Source organism: Phascolarctos cinereus, unplaced genomic scaffold, assembly GCF_003287225.1.
Source record: "Phascolarctos cinereus isolate Bilbo 61053 unplaced genomic scaffold, phaCin_HiC Scaffold_2;HRSCAF=192, whole genome shotgun sequence".
In the NCBI taxonomy this organism is placed as follows: domain Eukaryota; kingdom Metazoa; phylum Chordata; class Mammalia; order Diprotodontia; family Phascolarctidae; genus Phascolarctos; species Phascolarctos cinereus.
Window position 1 is genome coordinate 321,088,840 of NW_027555625.1, and position 12,983 is coordinate 321,101,822.

Genomic DNA, 12,983 nt, shown 5'->3' on the forward strand with positions numbered 1-12,983 from the left:
CCTTGCCTCAGGGCTGGAATGAGACTCCAAGGAGACTCTAGAGCAAGAGATAGTGTGGTTATGGGGTAGATAGAGAATACAAGGACGTTAACAGCTATGACCGCCAGTTGGAAGGGTGAAGGAGAGGGGAGCAGAGGTATGTGCTTTCAACTACAGCATCAGGTACAGAGCAAAGTTCAGTCAGAGTCCTGGCTTTGAATGTGACCCTTTATTAGCTGAGTGACCTTGAGCAAGGCACTGAATCTCACTGAGCTTCTGTTTCTTCATCTCTAGAATGAGTGTAGCAATACCTGAAGGAGCTACCTCACAGGACTGTTATGAAGAAAATGCTATGTAAACTTGAAAGTGCTACAGACATGTGCATTGTTTGAAATTCTGTGACTGTAGGTAAAATGTGAGAAAAGACAATCATGATCACTGATCTTCTGTAACAGTTTTAAGAAGATTTCCCCCCTGTCTTTTGCTAATTGAAAATAAACAGGACTCCCTCTCCCTTCACAAGGGACTGTCCAGGGGTAAGAACCTGTAGCCTCAAGGTCACTTATGGCCTTCTAGGTCCTTTGGTGCAGCCTTTTGACTGAGTTCAAGTTTTACAGAACAAATGCTTTTATTAAGGAGATTTGTTCTGTGAGGTTTGGATTCAGTCAAAGGGCCACACTTGAGGACCTAGAGGGCCACATGTGGCCTCAAGGCCCCAGGTTCTCCACCCCTGAATTTCTAGGCAATAGTTAAACTAAAAGAAAAAGAATAAATCTCCCTAATACTGACTCTCACTTGCTTTCCATTGCCATTTTCCCTTTCTACATGCATACCAGAGTTCCATTAAACATTAAACCTCACCAAACATGGGTGTTAGCAAGTAGATACTTCCTATCTAGGTAAGAGAGAATTGAACTACTGTGATTCTCAGTCTCGTCATCTCTGGGACAGTCTATGATGAATGGCATATCCTTGTCAGAGAACTCCTAGAGACCTCTGACAATACTCAGTAAAGACCTGAGTTATTCCATTTCTAAAAGCACAGACATAACCCCCCACTCAATCAACTACAGAGTTTATTTATAGCATGGAAAGCACCAGTAGAATGCTCTTTCATTCAGAGAATAAGAGGAGACATGTGTTTCCCTCTCATTACGACCTTTGAATCCCAGGCTTGTTCTCATTCTGGGAAATGAAATCATGCATGTAATCAGATCCTGGGACCTGGCTCTCCAGAACCCCAGGCCCATTCAGAGGGGCCCAAAGCTATTGCAATTGTGGGATTCTATACTGAAGAGGCCCGAGGGAGGCTGGAACCTTTTATAAATGTACCATTCTAGGGAAAGTTGACTCCAGGTAGCCTTGAATACACCAGGAAGTAATAGTTTAGAGCAGAGGAATCAAACATGAAGCCCACAACACTTCCAAGTACTGCCCAGACCGGGTTAAAATTAATTTGGGAGATACTGAACAAAATTTTTACAAATACAGTACAACATAGATAAAATTAATATGTTGTTTTCTAAGACAATAGGCAGCCTGCATATTATTTATGGTACAATTTAGCACCTCAATTTCTATTTGAGCTTGACATCATTGGTTCAAACATAAGCACAGTGGTTAGTGGAATTCCTTTGGTGCCAGGAACTGCCCCATGGACTCATCAGTCATTCTAGCTGTTGGTGTCTATGGTCTCCCCACTCCTGCCTCTTTCTCTAGAAGAAGAGACCTACTTTGACCAGAGGACACTAGTATCCTGTGGTCAATTAGTAAAAACCTTCTGACTATTCAATGTGTTCCTTGTAAACCCCTCAGTTTGTGGGCATCCAATCCTAGCAGGAGATGCCTAGATGGTTGTTATGCCTCTGTCCACACAATGGGACCACGGGAAGAGCACTAGATATAGAGTCAAAAGACCTGGGTTTAAATATCAGCTTTCCTAACTTGCCATCTTTGTGACCTTGGGGAAGTCAATTTTCTTCTCTGTGTGCCTTAATTTCCTTCTAACTCAAAGTCTTATGATCTCAAGGCTATTTTTTCCAGCAAGTATTTACTTTGGGTGTTGTTTATTCTACAAATAGTTAGACCTCAAAGGCACCGTGTCATGAATTAGCATCAGAGTCAGTTGCAGAGTTTGAAGTGACCTTAGAAGTCATCTATCCCAGTTCTCTGATATTTTGTTCAGGGGTGGGAGGTGGAGAGAAGCTGGTTCTTGACAATTGATTGCTATCCTCTCTAAGCCTAGCTGATGAGATCAAAGAAAGGGACAGATAACAAAGAGACAAGGTGTTAAAATGTTAGATGAAGTGCAAAGGTAAGTATATGCTCTGTTAGCAAGTGTAAAATAATTCCCTGAAGGAATTGGAAGAGTAGCCTGTCTTTAGCTAACTAAAAGTGGCCATGTCTCTAGTGGCCCTTACAAAAACAAAACGTGCTACCACTGGAGATTATCTGGTGCTTAGGCAGGAAGTAGCTCTTTGGGATATGACTCCATTCACTTCTACCAGAAAGCAGAAGGAAAAGGGAATTTTTCCTTCCTACTGCAGAGCTATTGGCTCAGTAGGTGGGGTGTGTGTGTGTGTGTGTGTGTGTGTGTGTGTAAGAGAGAGACAGACAGATGCAGAGAGAGAGACAGAGATCAGAGATGAAAAGGAGGAAGAGAAGAAGGAAGAGGAGGAGGAAGAAGAAGAGAAAAAGGAAGAAGAGGAGGAGGAAAAGAAGAGAGAGGAGAAAGAGAGAAAGAGAGAGAGAGAGAGACAGAAAGAGACAGAGAGACAGAGAGACAGAGAGACAGAGAGAGAGAGAGAGAGAGAGAGAGAGAGAGAGAGAGAGAGAGAGAGAGAGAGAGAGAGAGAGAGAGAGAGAGAGAGAGAGTCAGTCATGGCAGGGAGCAGAGAAGAGAGCCCTGGGGAAAAAAAATTAGCTCTGGCAGTTGGGGCTCAAGCTGTGGAGAGAAGCAGACCCAGGGAGCTCAGCTGAATAACTCACCCAGCTGTGAGTTGTAACTCTGCCTGGGGAAGCTTGATGAGGATGCCATGTCAAAAGAAAGAACATCGAGCCAGGACATACTGGAGACATGAATTTCCTTGACCACATATATTCCCTACATGTTTGCCTCACCACCAGTGTGTTTTAGGTTGCATCAGGTCTTCCTACTTATGATATAGAGATTTGCAAGAGTGTAGACCAGTTTACAGTAGGAATGTGGTATAGCTCCTACTGTTAACTGTGCCATCTTAGTAAATGCCTTTGCTCTGAGCTCATCGTATCTGTGAGTTTCTGTGGGGGGCTATAGTTTTAGGTGTGTAGACCTACAGACTACCCTGGAAGTCTGGAAGAGTGGGCACCATGGGAACCCAGCCTGTAACCATCCAAGTGCTGTGTCGCGGGGGCAGTCCAACAGGGATGCTCCACATGCCTGAGGAAGGTAAGGCCCCAAGAATCGAAAGGATTTTTGCTTAAGGTCACTTCAGGCAGTAAATAATTGAAAAAGCAAGGACTCACGACTAGGTTTTCCATTGCCAAATTCAGCCCACTTTCCCACTGATCTAGGCCTCAAGGAGCAATGGGCAGAAATCCACAAGTTTTTGTGGTCTTGTTTTGTCTTGCACTCTGGGTGTTTTTGTGGAGGTGAGAAGACTGCTTGGCACCAAGCGCTCCTGGACCGAGCGATGTGCCAGAGTGCTTCCTTCCACAGCAATCCCCTCATTGTTCAGTGCAGATCCTGACATTCTGTCAGGCAGTCCAGCCTCCCTGTTTGGCAAGCAAGACACATCCCTGAGTTATTGTCTGCTCCAGTGTGATTAACTGTATGAAGAATGAGATTAAGTGCTATGTAAACAGGAGTCACAGCGGGGTACCTTTCAAACGAAGAAATAGGATGAATTTTACAAGCGAGATCAAGTCCATGCTGGCACACAATTCCCTGGGCCAATCTAACCAGATTTTTTAGAGAATTTCAGGGGTGAGTTTTCTCAGACTAAATGAATCTGAGCTGGATGTTTCACGGCTGTGTTGTTGCCCCAGAGCTAACTCAATGTCTTCAGCATGGGAAATAGGAATGTGTTTGGCAGATGGGTTTCAAAAACTAGTCATCTGAAAACCTGGACATATTTCAAATGCTATGAGTGAGACAGATGTTGGGAGCACATCTGTCAACCTATCCTGATGTTCCCCTGCTTCTTCCCCTTAAATTCCAAGTCCCCCACCTAAGGTTTGTGAAATAGGGTTGCTGCTCTGTGATTTTTTCCCCCAGTTCCAATGCTGGATTTTTTTTTTTCTGGTCTTTTGGAAACCTTATCATAGTTGCATTGGTTAAGGGATTTGGCAACAGAGAGCCTAGCTCTCTCTAGGCTTAGAAGGTGGCATAATAGAGAGAGAATCAGATTTTGGAGCCAGAGAATCTATGTTTAAATGCTACCTCTAATGTGTTTATCTTTCATCAACTCAGGCAAGTTACTTACATTTAATTTCTTGGGTCCAAGTTTGAAGAAGACTTAATACCTACCCTCACAAAGACCATAGTCCCACAGAGTAATAAAAGCACCAGCACAGATATCTCTAACATACTGTTGTTTGATCTTTTCAGTCATATCCACCTCTTCATGATGCCATTTGGGGTTTTCTTGGCAAAGATACTGGAGTGGTTTGCCATTTCCTTCTCCAGCTCAGATGAGGAAACTGAGGCAAATAGGATCACACAGCTGGTAAGTGTCTGAGGCCAGATTTGAATACAGGTCTTCCTGTGCTCTATCCACTGTACCTACCTAGCTGCCCTTCTAATACAGTATATTACATAATTGGCTTAGAGAATCTCCAGACATTTCCAGCTAGAGAACATCAAGGGAGGCTTCATGAGAAGGAAGATGGCATTTGAGTTAGGCCTTTAAGGGATGGGCAAAGGATTCAGGTCAAAGAGGAAGAAGGAGATTCCAGGCCAAGGGGGTGATGAGAGCAAAGACAGAGTATCACAAAGACACACACACACACACACACACACACACACACACACACACCTCTGCACTTCTTTAGCACCAGCCCCCAGAAAAAACAAAGACAACATTTAGTACTTGAAAACTGACCTTGGTGTCAGGGAGGGTTTTCGATTTCAAGAAATCAGACTGAACTATATAGAATGAATAACAAAATTTCTATAGTGCTCTCCTCATTCCAACTTGGAAGGTAGATAGGACAAGTCTTATCACCCCTATTTTACAGGCAGGTATCATAGATACAGAGCTGGAGGGAACTTGAGAGGTTATCTAGTTCAATTCTCTATTTTACAGACGAGGAACTTGAGACTGAGAGCAGTTAAGGGACTTGTCCAAGGTCACAGAGCTAGTAAGTAATAGAGCCAAGAGGCCTCTCTGACTCCAAATATACCATTCTTTCAACGGCATCCTCTAGTTACCTCGAAACCAAGGCCCAAAGAGAATTGTCGAAGAATTGGCCCAACAACTGAGTCTCACCACACAAAGTACAGTAGTCTTAATACTAGACCACTCTGCCTCTGAATTTTGCTGATCTTATTGTACAACTGTGTATTCCCTGAAATTCCCATGTGTTTTGGTGATTAAAAACTAGCATCGATACTAGGCTTGCAGGTTTGCAAAGCACTTTACTTCTGTTATCTCAATTAATTCTCACGATACCCCTATGAGGCAGGCGTTATTATTACGCCCATTCTGTTGTTGTTGTTGTTCATCTTTTGTTTTCGAAGGGGACCGATGACATCATGGGGGAGGTATTACTTGTCCATGAATTGGACTGAAGGGAGGCAGAGTTGCACAAAGCTGTCAGCCTTACTCTGTCTTTCAGAGTCATCCAAGTCCAGTGGCCAGACAAAAATCAAGATGACTGATGATGGTCAGGGATACAGTGGATGACCTTTGGAGTCTTTGATGTCTGACCAACCTCTAAGAGCTCCTCAGAGCCTGCTTCAGCCACCTTCCCAGCCACTGGAACAAATTGTTCTCATCCACCCATTCCACTAGGAGAAGTCTTCACATGCTTGGGGTAGACATCCCCGTTACTCACTGGGGGTTTGAAGCCTGTAGGTTATCCTAAACCTGGTTTAGCCTGTCTGCCAAGATAATTTACTGAGGTGTGGCTCCTGCACATGCTACAGCTTCATGGAGCTGCAGGTGAACGTTGGGTGACAGGTGAACACCAAAGGTGGATGAGCAGCCCGGAGAAGGGCTTATCCAGCCCCCATACTAAAAGGTATTTGTCCTCCCTGAACACCCCACGCACCCCCATTTTACATATAAGGAAACTGAAGACAATAGAAGTTTTGTTACTTGCTAGTAAGTGTCTGAGGTAGGATTTGAACCCACATCTTCCTCAGTCAAAGACTAGCACTCTATCTACTACACCATGTTGTGGCCTTTCACAAAGTTCAAGTATGTGCTAAACTTGTTTATGTGGACTGTATGATCCCCTGGCTGGGAAGAGGACAGAGAAGGGGGAACGTTGGCTCATTGAGCAGGTAAAAATCCCTTGGAGAAAAACCCCATTTTGTCCTACCCTGTTACTGCTTCTCCTGAGCAGTATGAGATTAGGAAGGAGGACCAGGAACACAGTTCTGGGATCAGAGGAGCCTGTTGGTTCTGGGGAAGCCTTGACGGAAAAGGGTCTTAGGAGCAGAAAAGAGGTGTTTTTGTGTCTTGGGTGTCCTGACCACAGTTTTTCACCTTTTAGTCCTGATGTAGCTGAATAGCATCCTGCCTTACCTTCCCAGTGCCCGGAATGGGTCCTCACACAGCTTTATGCTGGCTGTGTGTCCTGGCTGAGGGACAGGGCTAACTGCATCCACAAAGACCACCTGAGAGATGGTGATAGATCTCTGGGCCATTGGGAAATGGCCCCTCAGGAAGAGTCATTCTGTCCCCCTAGATCACAACTCACATTCCTATAGTGCTTTGTACTGCCTTAACAGCCAGGACAACATTCTCTCCTCCTTCCTCATCCCTGGCCTGCAGGAGGCTTCACTCTGAGGAGCATCAGACACATTGCAGACAGCTCCTGCCTGTTCACCTGTCCTTGCCTTTTCTGTGGGAGCCCTCCCTCTGTCCCAGGCTCTAAACCCCAGGAAGCCCTCCTGCTCCAACAGCCCCTGCAGAGGCCAAGGGCTTCCCCAGTGAAGGGTGTAGAAGGAAACAAGGGGGCCCTACCTGTGCTTTGTCTTTGTTTTGGCCTAGGCTACAGAATAGGACTCTGAATAGCCTTGGTACTTAATAAATTTTGCATTATAATAGAGCTGGGGAACCTGGTGTCAAGAGGCCAGAATTTGAACCCTGCTCTGGACAGGAACTAGCTACGTGATATCATGGGTAAGTCAGTTAACCAATCAAAACTTCAGTTTAATCATCCATAAACTGGCATTAGTAATACTAGATCTACCTATCTTACAGAATTATTGTGAGGAAAGTACTTTAAAAATCTCCAAGTGCAATAAAAACCATGTTCTTATCAGTTAACGTAGGCGAGGACCAGTTCTGGCTGCCACATTTTAGATGACAACTGGGAAATCAAAATGTGCCCTAACAATGGTTACTAGAACGGTGAGGGGACTTGAGAACATGTCAAATGAAAATTAGTTGAAGGAGCTAAAGCTACTCAGCCTAGAGAAAAGACCATTCCTCTGGAGTCAGAGGGACCTAGGTTCAAATCTCAGTTCTGTTTGCTAATTCTATGACCTTGGTCAAAGGACTTAAGTTCCCTGGCCCTCAGTTTCCTCATCTGTAAAATGAGGGGAGCTGATGAGAGCATCTGAGGTCTCTTCTAGTATCAGAGCTATGGTCCTATGGAAATGATGCTAACATAGTGCCTGGCACAGAGTAGGTGTTTTAATGAATGCTTATTGAGTGACTATTTTAACAATTCTGCCTTGGGTGCCTTGAGTGGTAGGGAGTACTCTTTCAACAGAAGTCTTCAAAACAAAGCTGAATATCCAGTTACTGGGAATTAATAGAAAGGATAGAGGCAGCCAGGAGGTGTCTCGGTGGTTAGAGCACTGGGGTCAGGAAGATCTGAGTTTAAATCCAATCTTGACACTTAATGGCCCTGTGACTCTGGGCAAGTCACTTAATCACTATCTCACTCAGTTTCCTGTTATGTAAATTGGGAAAAAAATAACTGAGTCTACTCAGTTTAAGTGAGATAATATTTGTAAAGTGCTATAGAAATGCTAATCATACTGCTGCTGATAATGATGATGATGGGTTACTCAATATCCAATGAACCCATCAATTCAACTTAATCAAGGAACATCTCTAAACACTCAAGTGATTGCCACAGGCTAGGAGTATACAAAAGAAATAGTCCCTCACCAGAAGGAGCTTATTCGCTAATGATTTCCCACCTCTACATATTTGCTTATTCTATTTCCTACACTTAAAATGCTCTCTCTCCACCAGCTCCACTTATTGGCTTCCTAAACATCAAGGTCTAACTCAAATGCTGTCTACTCTGTGGAGCCTTCCCTTATTTCTCCCAAACGGATGTGATAAAAGATACCACCAGATATGACCAGAGGGGAATTTATGATATGATCCTATATACCAGCCTCAGGTCAATTCAACAAACATTTTAAAACACTGATTATATGCAAGGTCTTGACTGTGAAAGGTGAGTTGCGGCACAGCCCCAGCCTTCAGGAAGCTTACATTCTACCAGGAGGGCTACAACATATACACCAATAAGTCCAATAAAAAGTAGAATGTGATGGGGGCAATAAAGAAGTCTAAGTAAAGACCTCTGAGAATAGACATTATTTTCATGGCAGGAAGGGGCACCCAAATGGAATGTTGACCAAAAAGAAAGATTTCATCCAGCAAGGATAAAGAGCAGTATTACAAGAATGTGAATATGATGAAAGGGCTATAAATCTAGGTTCTGTGAGGGGAAGCCAGGACACATCCTCCTGAAGGGCGATGGGCCCAGAGCCCACTAGAGAGCTACCACCCTCTCCCAAGACTGACTTATGGATACAACTGAACTCATACCCAGCCAGGTCCCACAGGTAGCATATAAAGGTGAGCCAACACCTATCTGGAGTCCTGAGACTACTAGAAAGGAAGACAAAATGTTATTTTTCCATTAGGGCTAAAGGTCTCTCTCTCTCTCTCTCTCTCTCTCTCTCTCTCTCTCTCTCTCTCTCTCTCTCTCTCTCTCCTCCTTCCCCCTTCCCTTCCTCCCCTTTCTTTTTTCTTTTTTTAATTTAATTCATTTTAGTTTTCAATAATCACTTCCATAAGCTTTTGAGTTTTAAATTTTCCCCCTCCCTCCCCACCTTCATCCCCAAGATGGCATACAATATGATGTAGGCTTACATATACATTCCTATTAAATATATTTTCATATTAGTCTTGCTGTAAAGAAGAATTAGTACCAATAGGAGAAACCACTAGAAAGAAGAAACAAAACAAAACAGAAGGAAAATGAAAAGAGCAAATAGTATGCTTCAATCTGCATTCAAACTCCATAGTTCTGTCTCTGGATGTGGATAGCATTTTCTATCATGAGACTTTTGGAGATGTCTTAATCCTTGTATTGCTGAGAAGAGCTAAGTCTGTCAAAGTTAGTCATCGCAGAATGTGGCTGTCACTGTGTACAATGTTCTCCTGGTTCTTCTCACTTCACTCAGTATCAGTCCATACAAGTCTTTCCAGGTTTTTCTGAACTCCACCTGCGCATCATTTCTTACAGCACAATAGTATTCCATTACATGCATATGCCACAACTTGTTCAGCCATTTCCCAATATATGGGCATCCCCTCAATTTCCAATTCTTTGCCACCACAGAAAGAACTGCTATAAATATTTTTGTGCATGTGAGTCCTTTTCCCATTTGTATGATCTCTTTGGGATACAGCCCTAGAAGTGCTATTGCTAGGTCAAAGTTCTCTCTCTCTCTCTCTGTCTCTCTGTCTCTCTGTATATATATATATATATATATATATATATATATATATATATAATATACATATATATATGTATATATATACATATATATACATATATATATATATCTATCTTTCTCTGTCTCTCTCCCCCTCTCAGTCTCTCTCTCTTCTCTCTCCCTTCTCTTCTCTCTCTCCCTCTATAGATGGGGTTATATTAATAGATACAGAGATATCTACAGATACAGGTACATGTATATATGTGCACATGTATGTATATTTATGTATGCATACATACATATATAATATGTACTCTCTACATATAATACACTTACTACACATACACACACAATGTTCCAAAAGTCTTAATGCAGTTTAAAGCTTTTATATCTAAAAAAGGGCAGACCTTCTGAGAGCAGGTGGATACTGTAAGTAGAATGTTCACAAGAAAAACAGTTGGGCACAGTGTAAAAAGCTCTGAACCAGGAGCCAGGAAACTTGGGTTCTGATCCTGCTTTTTACCCTTTATCTATGTGACCTTGAATCAATCCCTTCTGTTCTTTTGGTCTCAACTTTCTTGTCTGGGCTTTAATAACTTAAAACTGCACTAAGACTTTTGGAACACTCTGTACAATGATAAGAATTCCATTTGCTTTCCAGAATCCATTGAGGTAGATCCCCAGGCTAACCCACGTGGTCTCTTCACTTGGGAAAACTACGTAGTCCATTGGATCATAGGATTTAGACCTTGGAGGGACCTTTAACATTATTTAGCTTCAATATTATCTAACATTATCTATTCATCTACAGAGAAGGGGTATGTGGCTGACTTCCAGTTGAACAGGTAACCCCCAGGGCCCAGCACAGAATCTGGCACATAGTAGATGCTTAAATAAACGCTTAGTGGTGAATCATTCAATGGGCAGTTGAACATGAGGACTTTGATTCAAAATCCTGGACTCTTGACATCACACCATGCCGCCACTGTCCAGCTCCAGTCAGGTTCCATGGCAGGCCAAATCCAAGCCCTCCTTACAAATTGAGCCCTTTTGCCATCTATATGCCCCAGACCCCCCACATCTGCTGTTCTTCCAGGCCAAACTAATCCCCAGATGGAGGGAAGATGTTAATTCAAATTAATATTGGTAAAGTATCTCTGACTAATGGCATTTCTAATTAATATGTGCATGCCGTATGTACATAGTGCATAATTTATTGCCCTGCAATTACCCTGCTGTAATGAAACATTTACAACCCAAAACCCTCATTTTCAAGTGTTTAGAGCTTTTGTAGGTTATACTCTATATGTTTGGTATGTGTCCATAGATATACAGTAAGAAAAACATAATGCAGACCTTCTGAGAAGAAAGCCCAACCAGGCAAGTAACTACTGTAAGTAGAATGGTTCACGAGATAAACAGTTGGGTATAGTGAAAAGACCCCTGAACTATGGAGCCAAGAAACTTGAGTTCTGATCCTGCTTTTTACTCTTTATCTGTGTGACCTTGGGTCAGTCCCTTCTATTCTCTTGGTCCAATTTCCTTGTCTGGTCCAACATTCTGTTATTCTATGATTCCCCCAAATATGGTCCTCCCCTTTCCTAAAAGGCTGTGAATCTCTGAACTCATGGTGGGAATTCCAGGTAGCCATCACTCTGAAACTTCAGTGAAACTGTATGCTGCCATTTTGTTTTGGACTTCATACTATCACCATCTCTCAGATAAAGGGGCCAGTCCTCTGACCTGTAATTATTACATTCCTGTTCAACTAAAGGTAAGACTTTTTACTAGACATTTTTGCTCCTTGGTCAACACAAACTATACAGTGGGCAAGCAGGAAAGAAAGAAAGAAGGGGGGAGGGAAGGAGAAAGGGAAAAAGGAAGGAAGGAAGGAAGGAAGGAAGGAAGGAAGGAAGGAAGGAAGGAAGGAAGGAAGGAAAGAAAGAAGGAAGGAATGTCCTTTAAAGATTCCAAGACACTAAGAATATGCTGTTACAAAGACTATGGAATGAGCAATAGGAAATAGGGAAGAGCCAAACCTGGGAGAAGCTCACCTGAGGTTCAGTTACTATGGAGAAGTAAAGAGCAATTTCCTATTATGATTACTTTTCTTTGCTAACTAGTGCTAAGTTCTGCTGTCTTCTTTTAAAGGATTATAAGTGTTTTCAGTTCACTCTACATGAGACACCCTGGGACAAAGCCCTGATCACCTTGCCTTAGTTATGGCTCAATCTAAATCATTTTTCTTTTATATTCTTCTTCAGCTTCAGTAAGTGTAATATTAGTGAATAGAACCCTGGATGCAGACTCACACTCTACCTTCACAAATTCCCTATGCAAAAATCAGTAGGTATCACCAGGATGGTGAAAGGACTAGATTTCAGGCCATATGAGTATCAACTGAAGGGAATGCTTTGTCTGGAGAAAATTAGGAGGAGTAGAGATGAGGAGAAGGAAGGGGAAAGGGAGTTAGCAGCTATCTTTAAAAAAAAAACCTGAATCTTAATTTTTATATCTTTTCTTCATAAGAAACATTTTAATATTTGTTTTACATATTCATTTACAAATACATACCTCCTCCTTCTCACCAGTGGACTACCCCCCTTTAAAAAATATTACTGAAAAAAAAGAGAGGAAGAGTTCAAAAAAACAAATGAACACACAAATACCATCGGAGGAATATGCAATATTCCACACCCATAGTCTCATTTGCACACGCACCTTTGCTAGAAGGAGAGGTAGGTAAATTTCTCACTCCATCTATAAGGTCAAGCTTATTCATTATAATTATACAGAATTTCTTCATATCATTCAACCACTTGTACACTGACACAGGACTGCCCCACGTGGCGTGTCTACATCAAAGAAGGCACTGTGCTCTATAAGCAAAACAGAATTGCAGTAGCTCAAAAGAAACAGGAGACACACAAATTTAGAGGCATCTCCACTCAATATTCATACGGACTATTTGTGCCCGACCTGTGGTAAAGCCTTCCAAGCTCATATTGGTCTGATCAGCCACAGTCAGATACACCATACCTTGACGCTAACAGTGATGCCATTTTAGTCTTCTTCCAGAACGAAGGATACCAACCAACTAACC